Here is a 16,885-nt window from a genome sequence, read left to right on the forward strand (position 1 = left end):
CACTGATGTAAACATGGTTGCCGATCTCTGCCAAGCAATCAGTCACTCACACACCATATCATACAATCCAGGTGCAGTGTTTTGCCCAAGAAAACAACAATGACATATACTAGTTGGATAAAGGATGGAATTTTGGGCTCACGCTTCGTACCCCTTATAATAAGTCTGTCTATACAGTACATTTGCCAGTAAAATAGTCAACCTCAATAAGTCCCTAGAGCTGCAAGAAAAAGGTTGAATAACATCATGAAGGTCAGCTTGGGCAGACCAGACCATCAACTTTTAGTCCCCAAAACAACACATTACACTGCAACAGAAATTGAGCCATCTGAAGCTGTACTACCCAACCACCCACCTGTGAAGGGTCTGCGATGCGTACCGGGTGTGAAGGAGGCAGGCATGTGCTGAGACACTTTACCGCATTTGAGTTCTTTTTTTAGAATTTCTGAGTGCCTGCAAGAGATGTGCGGTATGGCGGAGGTGGCCGTTTGCTCATATGTTTATATATAGAAATAAGGCCCCGTCATCTGTGGAAAAAAGCTGTCTTCGCCTTTTGATATTGACATTGCCGAACAGATATATAGCTGTCTGTAGAGTTGAATATTTTTATGCTATAAGTAAGTTGACCTTTCAGGTGACTATAATGCCGGTCTCTGTCATTGGCTCACCCGCTATTCATAAGGCAATATGCGGTATTGTTCATAGGACAAGGATGAGCTTTTCTGGTGATGTCATGGCAAAGGGACTGAAATATGACTGGATTATGCACAATTATTAGTGATTGACTTTGGGCTTATCAATGAACCATTAATGGTCTTATAAATATATTACGAATTGTTCAGTTTTTTGTTTTTTTTTTAAATGTGGATAACTTAGCCTGGACATTTTCTGTAGTATTGCATATAAACACATTTTCCCCATGCACTAGAATGGAACCAAGTAGCAAATAAAGTACTTCAGCCCAAGTCAGCTGCAGCCATAACACACATTGTCACTCCTTCCATCAACAAGATATCCATTTGGAGTTAACTGATAAGTCAAGCAGAATCATAATTCAAAAAAGTAATAAGTGTCAAACATACAAACCTTAAAAAGTCTAAAAAGGTAAAAACTAAACAAACTTGACCCAGGAGGCAGTTTGAGTATACACAAGAAGCCGACATAGAAACAAGGACGAATGAAACCACTCCAGAGACACATGGTTAAAAAAGATTCATATTTTGCTAGTGTCAAAACAAACTTCACAATATATTTAACAAAAACTAGATTAAATAAATATTTTCATATGCAGCTCTGACTATTTATACTACCACGGCCATCTTTTCTGCCCTCACCTCATTTCAGTGTAAAATCATAATACTGATCAACAAAAACATTACCTAAAGACAAAGTAAGATTTCTTCAATACTCAATAAACACTCAAAGATAGTAATAAAGGAGGATAATAGCAATGTCAGCTGCATCCACTGGAAAGCTGGATAAATCATTCTTGGGTCGTGACCTGTTCTTACTGCATCATTGAAAGCTGCAGTACGATACGTCTTTTACGTTTGCATGTGTTTGCTGAGGTCAGAGCTGGTGCCAGTGCTGCTATTATATTTGGACCAATCTCTACATTATCATTGTGGATTGTGCCTTGGGTATTGTGATGCAACAGGGCCAAATAATAAGCCACTTTTGTAAATACTACTTTTGTGCCTCAACTGCTATGTGCTTATGCAATAGAGAGCTACCATGGACACTAAATTAGCGTAATAACTATTCTCACAGGCTATAAGTGCTAACCGTTGAAAAACCTAATTGTACGGTACTATGTGAAAGAGGCATTATGGGTTGATGCAAGCAGACATGCAACCATGTCGTATATTTGAACAAAAGAAAAGTACTTTTGGTATTGGTAACTTTTGGTAACATTTTTATTGACGACAAAGCAATAAGCAAAAATGTATGTTTACACCAGCACTATAAGGAATAATATCTACTGTTCCTTTGTTTGATTTTCTAACATTCTGTTGGTTAACTCAATAATTTTGTTAGGTCCTGAGGGGCAACAGCAGTTGAGATTTTGGGTTCAACAAAAGTAAATACAATAGCAGTGAACCAATACATCTACTTGGTACTTCTACAACTACTGCTGCTGCTCCCAACAGTTGACATGCACGTGCTTCTCTTTAGGCACTCCAACTTCCTGTCATAGTTCAAAAACATTCTACAGCATTATTAGTGTCATAGAGAAACCAATGATGTTAAAGGTACAGTATGTAACATTCTCAAACCTGCTTGATTCCATGGAAATACAATTTAAAACCATATTTCAGAACAATCTCAATTGAAATAGATACGTTTTATGCCACGCGATGGAAGAGCATAGAAAAAACAACAACATTTCTATAGAAACTAGCAGGAGGCCTTTCGCTAGACCACATAAGGTTTGTGGAAATGCAAGCCTGCTGAGGATACGGTGTAAGGATTCATGCTTTTCAGTGGGATACATTTTTTTTGGCTTACATTCTGTGGTTTTAATGTCTGATATTGTTAATAATATGCAATAAGTGTATTTACTCACTGCGCACCAATTTCCTTATGAGGACAATACATCATCTACTCCTAGGAATTGGCTACTTTGACTACTTTCCATCTCTGCCTGTGAATTGACATTGGGTATAACTTTATGACTACAAAAATAAGGAAACAGTCAATGGTGGGATTATCTAATTGATTTACGACTGACAATCCATAGCCAATCTGTTCCATGCCAATATCTCTTCAGACTTTTACTGCAGATTGCATTTCTTTCCAAAGCGTTCTTGTGATGTTTACTAAAGTAACCCTATCTTGCTTGTGTTGGCTGCCACAGTGAAACGTTATATACAGACATAGATCCACTTGTCCCAGTTGAGAGAGACGCTGGAGCCTTAAAAGATTACATTTGCTGCTGTGTTTACTCTTGACCTTGTGTGGCTGAATTATGGGTAACAGGTTTGTTTGTGCAACCAGACTGCTACAGAGTGAGACAGGCCGTCTGTGGAAAAAGAGAAGCTAAATGACACAGTCTGTGAGAGGTACTTGAGTCCAATAATACCAACTATTTTAGTCTGGAGCTGTTTGAAATTCAGTTTATTCATTGGGTTTGAATGATTAGCACATGAAAAGGGATTGTGTTGGTGCATAAATATTCAATGGCCATACCAAGTTATTTTTGTGACAGTATTAAACAGTACTTTTAAAACACCTGGTTGAACATACTATTGTCATGCTAACACAAAGGTTATTGGTTCAGTTCACACTGAAGTTCACACTTCATTGCATGCTCCTTGGAGACTCACCCTGTCTGTCAAACTGGCTATAGATGCATTATAATTAGGTAGCCTAGCCATATACAATAGATTTACATTGGAGTAATTACCAAGAAGACATTTAAAATAATACAATAATAAAGCACAGGCAACTTCCAATCACCTGTTCCCTGTCTTGTCAACATAAGAAAATTAAACACAAAACAAAATGGTGACTCAGATCTGACTATATGCGCTTTACAATACAACACATCTTTGGCTTTTGTCCTTTTTGTATACCTTTACACTTGCTAAGTCCATCAATGATGCAACACAACTTTTTAGTGACTTTGAACTTTGAACTGTGTGATCCACGATGCATGACTTCAAATGGAAAAGGGAACCTGTTTTGCCACCCGCTGCAGCTCTGTGTACACAGCCCTGTGTACAGTGGCTGCAGTTAGACTTGTGTGCAGTTGTGACATAACTATCAAACTACTACCCCTGTGTCAGCGCACATGTGAGGACTGAGGCAGTGACAGTTATTGCAGATGATGATGATGATAATGAAGAAGTAAAGGCATAAAAGAAGTTACTAATGGACATTATCTGAGGAACAAACAGGCAAAACTGTGCATTTCTACTAAAACAATCACATGCTTTAATAAGTATGATGTATCTCAGGCTTTGAATTGAAAATCAGCTGTTTCTTAGCTTGCTACATTTGCATATCAGTTAATTCAGTTTGATGCAAAATTATCCATTCATCCAAGCTATGCCATTCTCTTTAACTGCTCAACTGTAGATAGATTTGTTATTAGGGTAACTCAAATAGCCTGGCACATTCAGTCCTAATGAGCCATTACCTGACTGACCTCCTAACTCCCTCCAGTGAGGTATCCACAAAAGCCTTATAATGAGAAAGGAGAAATAACTTACAGATGAGCTTCAGTCATCCACAGTGGAGCAGGTTTCACTGGCTGCAGGCTTCCCCCTCTCACATCAGATAAGTCCACAAGATGCAGCGGAGGAGATGAGCGCGAATGCACAAGGAAAACACGCAAGGAGTCACGCACGCAGAGTCACGCACGCACCGACGTGTTCTATACCGTCCGTCTGATTGCTATATAGCCATGCAAGCAAGCAAGCCAGCAGAGGAGACAGCCACAGACCATTACTTTATAACCAAACAAACTCCTCCTCCACCAATCCCTGGCCTTGTCCCGCCCCCGTAGCCATGGGAACGGCCAATAGGGGCTCCTCCTTTCCCCATGCGCCCGCCTCCTCCTGCTCATCCTCCTCGGTCAGCTGGTTTGCGGTGTTGACAGCGGCGCGCACGGCCCCTGTTGCATGTGTACTCTGGTGTGTTGTTTCTTTCACTGAACGTAACACGTGTTCTCAGAGGAGTTTAGATTTTTATCACAAAACCTTGATCTTGCAGTAGAACGCACATGGCTGAGGATGCGTCACATTACAAAATCTGCAGGACATTTTGCATGCGTTAGTCTTTGGAAAGAAACAAAAAACAAAAACAAACAAACAAACAAATAAACAGAGATGCGACAGAAGCGTCAGAGAGATGGAAGATAAGAAATAACATGACAGAATCGATTAGGCACTGTCATTACACTCTGGGATAATAATGGTTTTATTTTTCAGGGTTTACCTTCAAAACAAATAGTCCATGTAAATGATTTTAACGGTAAACTAAGTCACTTTTCTGTTGAGGGTCTTCCATCTGTTTGTCCCCATGGGAATGCTTTCATTTTGTTTGGAATGTTCCACTGAATGGCATTTAACATATGCATTTCCATGGAAGCAGGCGAGGGCTCTAGGCCAAGCTACAGGTCATATCTGTGGAGAGGACACCCCACTTATATAAGAATGGATGTTTTCAAGTTATTTCAGGGCAATACAAACTGTAACTAAATGCAATTACACATTTAATACCATAATGTGGAACATTCCAAGCAAAAGCAATAACATGTCCATGGAGAAAAGCACCGCCACCAGAAATGTTACACATTGTGTTCCTTTAAACAAAAAAATAATTTAAAGTTATGACTTTGTTAGAGTAGCCTTGCATGCATCTTGTCAAAATAAAGCATAGATCCAAAGTGGGTAATTGTTTGAATAAGTCATATACACTGCCTGGCCAAAAAAAAAAAAAAAAAAAGTCACCTGGATTTAACTAAGCAAAAAGGTACAGGGTTGCTGCAGTTGGTCAGGTCTATGTTCAGCAACAGTCTGTGCTCAAAGAATGAGGTCAGCTGACACCTGAATATACTGAATGACCAGGTTATTCCATCAATGGATTTTTTTCGGGCATATTCCAAGATGACAATGCCAGGATTCATAGGGCTCAAATTGTGACAGAGTGGTTCAGGAGCATGAGACGTCATTTTCACACAGGGACTGACCACCACAGAGTCCAGACCTTAACCCCATTGAGAATCTTTGGGATGTGCTGGAAAAGGCTTTGTGCAGTGGTCAGACTTGACCATCATCAATGCAAGAACTTAGTGAAAAATTAATGCAACACTGGATGGAAATAAATATTGTGACATTGCAGAAGCAAAATCGTAACAATGCCACAGCGAACACAATATATATATATATATATATATATATATATATATATATATATATATATATATATATATATATATATATATATATATATATATATATATATATATATATATATATATATATATATATATATATATATATATATATATATATATATATATATATGTGTGTGTGTGTGTGTGTGTATATATATATATATACACACACACACACATATATATATATACACACACATATATATATATATATATATATATATATACATATACATATACATATATATATATATACATATATATATATATATATATATATATATATATATATATACACACATACATACATACATACATGCATGCATGCATACATACATACATACATACATACATACATACATACATACATACATACATACATACATGCATGCATACATACATACATACATACATACATACATGCATGCATGCATACATACATACATACATACATACATACATACATGCATGCATACATACATACATACATACATACATACATACATACATACATACATACATACATACATACATACATACATACATGCATGCATGCATACATACATACATACATACATACATACATACATACATACATACATACATACATACATACATACATACATACATACATACATACATACATACATACATACATACATACATACATACATACATGCATACATACATACATACATACATACATACATACATACATGCATGCATACATACATACATACATACATACATACATACATACATACATACATACATACATACATACATGCATACATACATGCATACATGCATGCATACATACATACATACATACATACATACATACATACATACATACATACATACATACATACATACATACATACATACATACATACATACATACATACATGCATGCATGCATACATACATACATACATACATACATACATACATACATACATACATACATACATACATACATACATACATACATACATACATACATACATACATGCATACATACATACATACATACATACATACATACATACATACATACATGCATACATACATACATACATACATACATACATATAAATCCTCAACAAAAACAGAGAATCACTGAGCGATCTGAGGTGAAGTTGTCGTAAATGATAAATGACCACTGAGCTGTGTCTGAGTTTGAGACACAAAGGAGGAGGTGGTGACCAGACTGATAGATCTTCAGTTTATACAGAGAACCAGTTTGACTCCCAGGCAACAAACTCACAATAAATCAATCCACTTTGTGTTTGAGTTTGTATGTAGACAAACTTAAAATGTTCCAAAATTGTCTGTTCTTAATGTATTACCCCAGACTGAGTGCAAATACAAAACTAACCCCAATACAATGTTCTCCTTCTGTGTATGCAGACGTCAGAGGTGAGAGCAAGGAGAGACGTAGGTAAAGGGCTGTCACTAAACTTCTGCAGCCGATGTGTTCAATATTGATGAAACAGCCTTAAATAGCAAACAACTTCACACATTTCCAGGCTTTAAAGCATCTTTATGAGTCAGTGAATATTGAGGTGCTTATTAATCCTCTTTGGAAAACTACCGTGGCTGCCACCCTTCTCCCCGTAGCGCTCCCTGCAGCTGACCAAAACAGTCTTTATGATCCAAACTGCGCAGTTGAATACACAGCAGATGCTTATTGTTGAAGGGCCACACGCTTTGAAACATCCTATTAGACGTGGCATGGAACTGAAATGTGCATTACAACGTCCTAGTGGATAATAAATACATTTTATTTCTGCGAATCATGTATAGAGATTGCGAAACTATAGTCATGGGTAGTTTTATTTTCAGTCCAGCAATGTGCATGACATAACTTGCACCTCCAGCACCAAAAAAGCATCTTATGAATGTTTTATACACTGTAAATGCAAGTGTGGACATCTATTTCAGCTGTACTGTATGGAGGCTGTGTAAGAAGCGATAAATAATATATGAAACGTGTTTTAGCAACTTTGAGCGGCACATGTGATGTCCTAACTGAGGTCTAAGGGTTCAAACTCAAACAAGACAACAAAAACATTTAAAACTGCAAGCCACAGCTGTGATGGTGTGTCAGATATGGCACTAGAGAGACTTATAATTCAGAATATATAGTTGGATCTAATAAGGCAAATCTATTAATTACATAAACGTGAGTAATTACTGCAGATTCTGAGTTTACACATCGGTGCACAAGTGTGATAGCATCTGCTGCTCCTAACATCATCATTCACAGTGTACTGGAAAGTTGGCTTGATCTGCATATCTCTAGACTCAACTTAGTATTATCTAACCTCAAATAAACTCTGAAAAACAGAAACACGTACTCAGATTATTTCAGTGAGGAGATTTATGTTGTAATAAAGTCAAAAGATAACAAGTTGGTGCTTCCAAATATGAGACAAAGATAAAAAATACTGTTGTAAATCTATCTTTTGATTTTTTTTTTTCTTTTTTATCGTCCACATAATGGTAAACCAAAGAATGTTACTAGAAAAAGCCTCCAAAACTCTGCTTCAGACTACCTTTGTCACTTGAGATTATATTTTAGTGAACAAACTCAATACAAATAGACAAATACAAGCTCCCCTCATGTCATGATGCATTCTGTTCTCTGAAGTAAAGTTGAGCTTCCCACAATAATTAGCTATCTTTGAGTCCATTCTGCTTTGTTTATCCAGTGTGGCGCGCTAACAGACTGTGGTTTCCTGTGGGCTCCAGCAGGTTTGACATTAATTAGACTTGCTGACACTAATTAGCAGTATCCCCCTGTCAGGAGAGCGGAGAGTGGAGCTGTGGACCTCAGCTTTTAGAACCGTGCAGGTGCCTGTTTGTGCTGCAGTGAGGGAAGGGAGCCGCAAGCAGTGCTGAGGGGTCACGACACATGAGGTCTGTTTAGAAGTGTAAAAAGAAACACAATGCAGTCTGTCAGTGCAGGTATATCATGGCAAGACAAGGGCCATTACTCTTTATAGAAGTTTGTGATGTGTTGACAACAAAACAGCAACCAAATACTGGGAATTCTTCCAGGAGTACTTGGAGACCGTCAACCAAAACAGAAATGAGGCCGGAAAAACAAACAAATACGGTGAAAAACATGTATGTTTCTACACAAGAAGAATGCAACTGAAACTGTGTAAGATATTTTGATGTTATAGATAACTTTTAGTATTGGAGTAAGTATTGGGTAAGAAAACCTTTGTATGGAGAGAATTTATTTGGCTTATATGTTTTAATCTTCAGAATAAGAATCAAAATCATGTATTAATGACCACACAACAAGTTGGTGGAATTTCTTTTTTCAGTGCCAGTTACAGAAACACAAGAGGCAGGCAGCATACACACACAACACAACACAACACAACACAACACAACACAACACAACACAACACAACACACAAGAGGCTTTGGATTCTTCAGAACTGTTCAAATGCATTTTAAATATAACTTTACTACCTCACGTGTGCTTGCTGTGGTTATCTGAGATGAGCCCATGACACACTGTAGGGAAACCAGAGCTTCTTGGTGAGTCTTGTCTTATTATGGTCTGAATAGCTCCACCCAGGTTATGTTCCTCTCACACACGTCATGCTTTTACCCAGCAGGACACTACTTCTGTGACTATTGTACTGTTCTTTGTTCATCTGTGCAACACATTCTGTCATATGCTCCACTATAGGTGCAGTGATGGGGGACAACGTCAGAGGCTCAAGCTCAGGATCCTTGAATCTTTTTGCTAAAAAACCCTAAATATTTGATTTTCTTTTTTCTTTACTGGTGAAAGCTGACTGAGGGCACCCACAGTACAGTGACTGGCCTCATACAATGAAGTGGGACCTTTTTAAGATTTTAATATAAAATATGTAAGATCTAGATTTAAAATTTCATAAATATGACCCAACTGTATCCCCAAATATGACACAGACATTTTCTAAACAAATAGCTTTTACTAATAACAACTATAATGTTGATTTATTCTTAATTACAAAAACACTGGACATTATACTCTAATTCTCAACATTATAATTTGGTGTTTTGGTTCTCAAAATGATTTAATTATTTGGGTTTACAGTTTTCAAAGCTGAAATCCAGTGGAAACTGCAACTCTAAGCTCTTCCTGAAGATGTGAGACAGGCCTCTATTTTGACAATGTTTGAATCCAGGCTCAAAACAGTTTAGCTGTGCATATGACTGAAAGGCTTTTATAAAGGTTTTTATTCTGTACTTTTCTCCTGTAACGCAAATTTTATGATGATTATTTGTGATGGTTTATGTTTTGATTTGTTGCATTGTGATTTTAATGTCTTATTCTGTAAAGCACTTTGTGTACGAATTGTGTTATACAAATAAACTTGCCTTATGTGCCTAAATGGACTGTCTTAGCTCTAAATCATCACCACCTAAACCACAGCACCTACAGCTAATCATTAATCACTGAAAGTGCAGCCTTTGCAGCTCTGTGAGTTAAAGGTTCTGAGCTTTCACCTGAGTCATGGCCTGTCCATATACTGAGAATATAGAAAATGTGTCTCCATAGGCAGGTTAAGTCACTGGCAACTCAGGTTCTATTGTGACTGAAGTAAGTGGTACAATAAAAACACATACTACATACTGTCCCTTTAACCATTCTGTTCTTTGAGCTCCCCAACTTGGATGTGCATTGCTTTAAGTAATTTACATACATTAATCTAAGTGATTTTCAGCATGAAACAATGGAAGCATAAAAATCAGGAGTGTAGTACAACATGAACAACATTTATACTTCTGTTTCGTTGCATCTAACTTATTAGAATATATATTTTTTCTTTTACTATCTTGTTGAATGAGTGCTTTTATTGTCCACCAGATGGCAGTGTTTACACAACAATAGCTGCTTCTTAAACAGATCACATTTGCCCGAGGTCTGAGCTTGTGTCTAAGTATTTTATCAGCTTTTAATCTTCCACATTGTTTCAGCTGCTGTAGATTTGGTGTTATAGCTGTAAACTGTCACGTGTTATAGAGGCTTTACAGCACATGAGTAACACAAGGAAACCAAATGCATGAGATCACATCCATTATACTGCATTTGACTGACATTTGTCACAGTTAAAAGCCCACAAAAGTAAAACTAACCCACTGCAGCTTTCATACTTTATATAAAGCTTAAGCTGGAGAGCATCCGTGCTTTATTCCCCTTAAATATTTATCTAGATATAATTATCCATTCACAACAACAAACCTTAAACACAAGCAATCAATGTGTGCAGCCCAGTTGGTTGTGGGTAATTGAGTTGACTTTTTAATGTCAGCCCTATAATAAATGGAGGTCATTTAAATGCAGTGAGTGGACACTCACAATGCACAATACACACAAGTGCAATCTGCAAAAGGCAGCACTAATATCTACGGAGGGCTATAACTTATTGAAATTGCACTGGCATTACTGTGGAATTGCTTGATTCGTTTTGCTATTCATAGCTGCTGCTATCATGAGATATATTATGCATTAATATTGGGATAATACGAGTGCTAATGCGCACAGCAGAGAGGCTTCACACTGGCTTTAGAGAGCTTCACAGGCCAGCCTCAGGACAAATGTACCTGTGCCTGATGAGCACAATAGGGAAGTTTTATGGACATGCTTTTGCCTCACCCTTTGGCACTAAACAAATGTGACAAAGCCACAAAAACTGCATAAAGTTAAAAAGCTCAGTCAAAATATTGGATGGCATTTTTAAGACAATTATGAGTTCCATCATACTGTTTTAAAAGGTTGACAAGATAAATAACCTGTTTGTTCAGAAAAAAACACAACAAAAAGCAAAACAAAATAGACAAACAGAAAACAAATACTAAACACTAAAGTCCTTTTAGTTTCCATATAAATTGCTGTGCTGTATTGAAGGGTACACACAAGCAATTCAGAACTAACGTTTTCAAAGATACATTTAAATGTCCTGTTTAGTCCCAGTCACTTCATGCTGCCCTTTAGTGAATGCGCTCGCTCAAATAGAAAATCTCACCGTGAGCCCAGCCCATAACAGTCTGCATGTGCCACAGGGGTCTGCTAATGGAACAGTTGTGTTTATCAGTGGAGCAGGTCAGTAGAGACTGTCAGGCCGTGTGTGATGGAGGTCACAGTCTATTAGCAGCTCATTTGATAAAGCACACTGCTGCCATGGTTAGTAGTTTATTCATGATCACACTCTATGTAAATATCTCATAAGAAGACGGTGACATGGTGCTGTACGTGATGTCATTGTGCTTCCTCTAGGGGGCAGTCTGAACACAAGCTACTCATGCTGCAGTACTAGAGAGGGCCATGTTTTTTTTTTCTTTTCTTTTCTTTTTTTTTTTAAATTATAGTTAAGACAAAGACACGACGGAAACTTCTAGATAATCTGTGTTGCCTAACTATGCACAGCAGTTTTACACATGCTGTTGTTATCAAACCTACCTCACTGAGCAAGTATAAATCTGTCCTCTGGATCTGATCCATCCTCAGTGCCACTAGTGCAGACGCAGACACTATCCTGCTGTGTGGGTATTGTGGAAACCACTTTTTTGGGCTATAAAAATGTTCTTGAGATGGAGGCCTGCGTGCCAACATGTCAGTTAATGAATAATACACACTCTAAGCCAGAGCCCCATACATTCCCTGTACTGATCCTCCAGGTGGAGCAGCAGCCTCCGGTGGCTCTGCTGGCTCACACATCTCCCTGAGCCCTCCTCTGCTGCTGTGTGCTTCTCGTGGCTGTCTTGCTGAAGTGTAAACTTTTGTCACAGCCTGTGATTCTGAACACTGCTGGTGTACATTTGTGCAGCCTCTGACAGAGCCTCCTCAGTATGCTGCCACTGTGCTGCTTGTACCCCAGGCAGGCGCTTTTTTACAGCTCTGGATTCCTCCCACTCCACTGGGGATTGTTCATTTCATCAGTGCACACGCTTTGGTCCTGTTGCCCACAGTGTTGACTGGACAGATGAAGGGTGAGTTTCAGTTGGCTGTGTGCCAAAGCAACCTACCTCAAATGTTATTGTTTGTTTAATATTATATTTCTGGTTTAATTTTTATGTAAGTAAGTTATGTATATACGTAAGTGACTTTATGGAGCGGAACAGTTTCACATTCATTTATCCATCATGTGAAGTATAGTGGCAACATGAATTATTGAAGAGAATACATTTTATCCTCTAGCAAAGTATATGTGTTGCTAGAAAGGATGTAACCAATGCACTGGAGAAGAGCTGTGAAATGACCCACCTGTTGCAAGCACACCTGAAGTATACAGACATATTCAAAGACTCTACAAGTGTTAGTACTGTATCAAAATTTTTATAATGTTTTCCTTTATGGGCTCTTTAGTTCAAAGTAAAATCATGTTTTTTGTTAGTTTACTTAGTATATTCTTTATTTGTCAGGGACCATGTACAACATCATTAATCTTACAAAAGAGAAGATGAACTGTACCAGATTTAGCTACTTCTACTTTCCATCTGCAGTCCCTGGGCAGGTGGACACAAATTAAAAATACCTATGACAATCATCAAGGGACATCATCATTAACATTAATAGTAACAATAAAATGTCCCTACAAATCCATACAAGTCCATACAAATCTTAAAATGATCAAGTACAAGTTTTACAGTGAACACAGAACAAATGAACTTGACTGATGTTGATGAGCTTGATTGTCTAAAATGTGCTTTTTCAAATTTATAGTGAAATTATTAATTACCTACAGACAATTTCAGACTGTCTGGAAGTGGCAGAACATTGATGAGAGAAATCATATAGAATGAGCACAATTTACATGATTATATAACTTTATACTGTAATTTCTTATTGATGTTACAATGAAAGCCAGACAATATCTCCAGATGGCTTGAATTCATAAAAAACAAATTAAAATATCCCAGGAAGTGTTCCTCTTTCAGAGAGTTGCAACTTTGTAAATCAAATATACAGCAAACATGAAAGCAAATATTGCCAACAAATGCATTCAGAAACTTTATGCATTGTGTTTTCTCCCAATAAACCTCTGGCTTTTCTCAGTGCAATTTTTTGTACCTTTAGCTTAGGAAAGAAAACTTTGATTGAATTGCCCGCCCCCCAGAGCTCAGAGTGTGGACAGGGGACTGTGTATTTGCAGCTGGAGCCGACACAGCTCACCTCCAGGATTGACTCCTAATCCTTCAGCTGAATTCCCCTCTCGCTAGGCCGAGATGCTGCTCCTTCTCCACCTCAATATCCTCCAGCAAATACAGGCGTCAGCTGCTTATGTTTGCCAATACATTTATAACTATGAATATTTTAAAGGGGAAATGGAGGGGGGTTCCCGGTACAGTGAGTAGTGCTGCAAATTTGCTGAAGCGTTCTCTTGTCGCAAAATAATGGCAATTGTCTGGTTTCCTTTGAACAGAAAAAGCCCATCGTGGTTGTTTCTCTGTCAGGTGTTTGTTATGATTCAATGCAGTCTCACTCAGTGTGATTGTTGTGCCTTCCCAGATGACCCTGAAGTGACATGTCTGTGGACTGTACTTTTGCAGTCCTTGAGATGATTGCTCCAAGAAATTTAAATCACTCTGGTAAAGATGATTGTATAAACCCCATTTATATACACCCATTTATGATCCTCGTGGGGCTCCCATGTGATCAGTACTGGCCAAGTTCCTTCAAAAAAGTAATTGCACAACATTGTGAAAAAAGTAACTCAGGAAAAGTAACTATTTTTATTTTTTTTTTAAATAATATAAATGTCAAGGATGGCAGTATGCACAGGTCTGAGTCGGAAATGAACCACAAACCACATGTGTAGAAGCATTTTTTGATGCAGCTATTGGAGAAAAAAAGTATGCTATGCTATCAACCACGTAATAAAAACGTCTATACATTGTTTTTGTCAAACCAATGTTCTTATAGAGGAGGAGCAACAACTTTAAAGTGAAAAAAATGCATAGCAGACACAGATGGCCGATGTCCAAAACATATTATTTTCAGATAATGTTTTGGCAAAAAGCCTTCATCAGATCATTTCTTTTCCTTGTTTTGGACCATAGTACACAAAATGGTTTCCAGCCCAGGTGCTCATATCCCCCTCCGATGAAGGGAAGGTCCCAATGTGAGGTAACCCAGTGAGGTCAGCCCGCTATACAACAAGAAAAAAAAAAGAAAAAAAAAAAAAAAAATCACTATATACATTATTCGACCATTTTACAAAAAACATCTTAGGACAAAGTCAGCCTTAAGTCTGTGAGGAGAAAGAGTCTTCGGTTGGTGAAGTGCTCTCTTTTTGGCAGGAGTATTTCCAGATTCCCACCTCTAGGGGACAGTTTTACTTGTTCATTGTCAGTATATTTTAAAGAAGAGATAAGATAGTTAAACTCTACAAAATGAGTTACCACCGGGTGATTCATGTTTTTAGATCTCCTATGCTCTGCAATACATGTTTTAAAGCCCTGCTTTTTTAACCACATAGGCTTTACCGCAGGGGCACATAAATGACAGATTTTTATCCTCTGATGGGTATTTCTTTTCCAGTGTGAGGATGCTTAAATCTATTACAGCAATAGGTGTAGTTGCACTGACTGCCATTACCATCAGGGATAGGAGTCAAAGTGGTCTGGTCTAGCCTATAAGCAGAGTAGGGCCTGAAGGTACCAGAGGGCCCCCAAGAGCCCATACATTTATATTGAAAATAATATAATATGTAAAGTTTTATTGGAAACAGGGCTTGTGTGTTTACAACAGCCTAAATATCTCTCTCAAATGATTACTTAAAAAAAAAAAAAAATCTGTAGTAGCAATATATCTGCTGCTGTCTACATTTGTTTTTGAGCTGGGCATAGGTGAGGGCAGCTATGTGTTTACACCAGTGCAAGGACCCCTGCCCCCAAGGTGCGCTGAGGCAGATGAGGTACATTTGAATGTTTTACACTTTACACTGAAAGTTAGTGAGCTTAAGTTTATTTAAGTTCTTGGGCAATTATTCAAGAAAACAAGATCACTGAGTTGGGAAAGACGATGAAATGACTTGAAATAGCCTATTACTTAGTTATTAATCTAATGGACATCACATGCCAAGATAAAACAGTGAAGTGGGATGTTTATACATAAAGGAGATATATCTGAGTGACAAGAACACAGCATGGTGAGTCAGATTATTAAATTGCCTGCTTTTGATTGTTGGGTTTATCTTTCCCAATCAGCCATCAGTGAAGGTTCTGTGAATATTTAGACTACCGACCGCAGGCTGCTCAGTTATCACATTAGTAATGCTGATAAACCACTGTCACATTTGCTGGACAACTGAATGGCCTGTGAATTAATATGCACATTTACTTCTACTTAATTTTTTTTGTCAGAGGTGGAGAGTACTGAGTTACTCTAGTAGGCTACATTTACTTGAGTTACCCTTTTAAAATTAAATTGTAATTTTCAACTAAATCAAAGTGCTTAGTGCTTCTAAGGTGCACTTTAAGATACACATTATTGTTCCCATAAAGAAATGTGTCCGCTGCATTTGACCCATCCTTCAATGCCACTGGGGCACCTCATCAGGACCAGTGGCCGCTGCAGTGTCGAGCCTGGTGACCCATTTTCGTGATCTTGTTGCTAGGCTTGATCAGAACTACCAGATTCTCGAGTTCTGGGGGGATGAGAGTGCCTGGAGGAAACCCACCAAGACATGGGGAGAACATGCTAACCTGGAACGTTCTTGCATGAGTACTAACTGCTCAGCCATCGTGCCTATTAGGCCTACTGGCATGAGACGTGGATGTTCTACTAAGTCCTTTAGCTATCCCTCTGGACATTAGCTGAAATACACAGAGTTGTTACCGATGTTGGAACAGCTATATGTCTGTGTGTTCATGAGTGAGAGACAGACAGATGGTGCTACTAGCCTGAAGTCTCCACCATAGTTTTATTACCTCTGGTGGCATTTGGGCTCCTTTTAAGCAGACTAT

At 38.0% G+C, this 16,885-nt stretch overlaps 1 protein-coding gene across 1 annotated transcript in view; it reads right to left on the reverse strand.

Moving 5' to 3' along the window:
* Nucleotides 1–4,430, reverse strand: part of cdk18 (cyclin dependent kinase 18) — a 33,109-nt gene extending 28,679 nt beyond the window's left edge. Inside the window, exon 1 of the mRNA XM_033966926.2 lies at nucleotides 4,215–4,430. The gene's annotated coding sequence lies outside the window, so the exon portion shown is untranslated. The remainder of the gene's footprint in view (nucleotides 1–4,214) is intronic.
* Nucleotides 4,431–16,885: the final 12,455 nt, after the last annotated feature.

The sequence above is a fragment of the Periophthalmus magnuspinnatus genome, chromosome 5 (genome assembly GCF_009829125.3).
Source record: "Periophthalmus magnuspinnatus isolate fPerMag1 chromosome 5, fPerMag1.2.pri, whole genome shotgun sequence".
Classification (NCBI taxonomy): domain Eukaryota; kingdom Metazoa; phylum Chordata; class Actinopteri; order Gobiiformes; family Gobiidae; genus Periophthalmus; species Periophthalmus magnuspinnatus.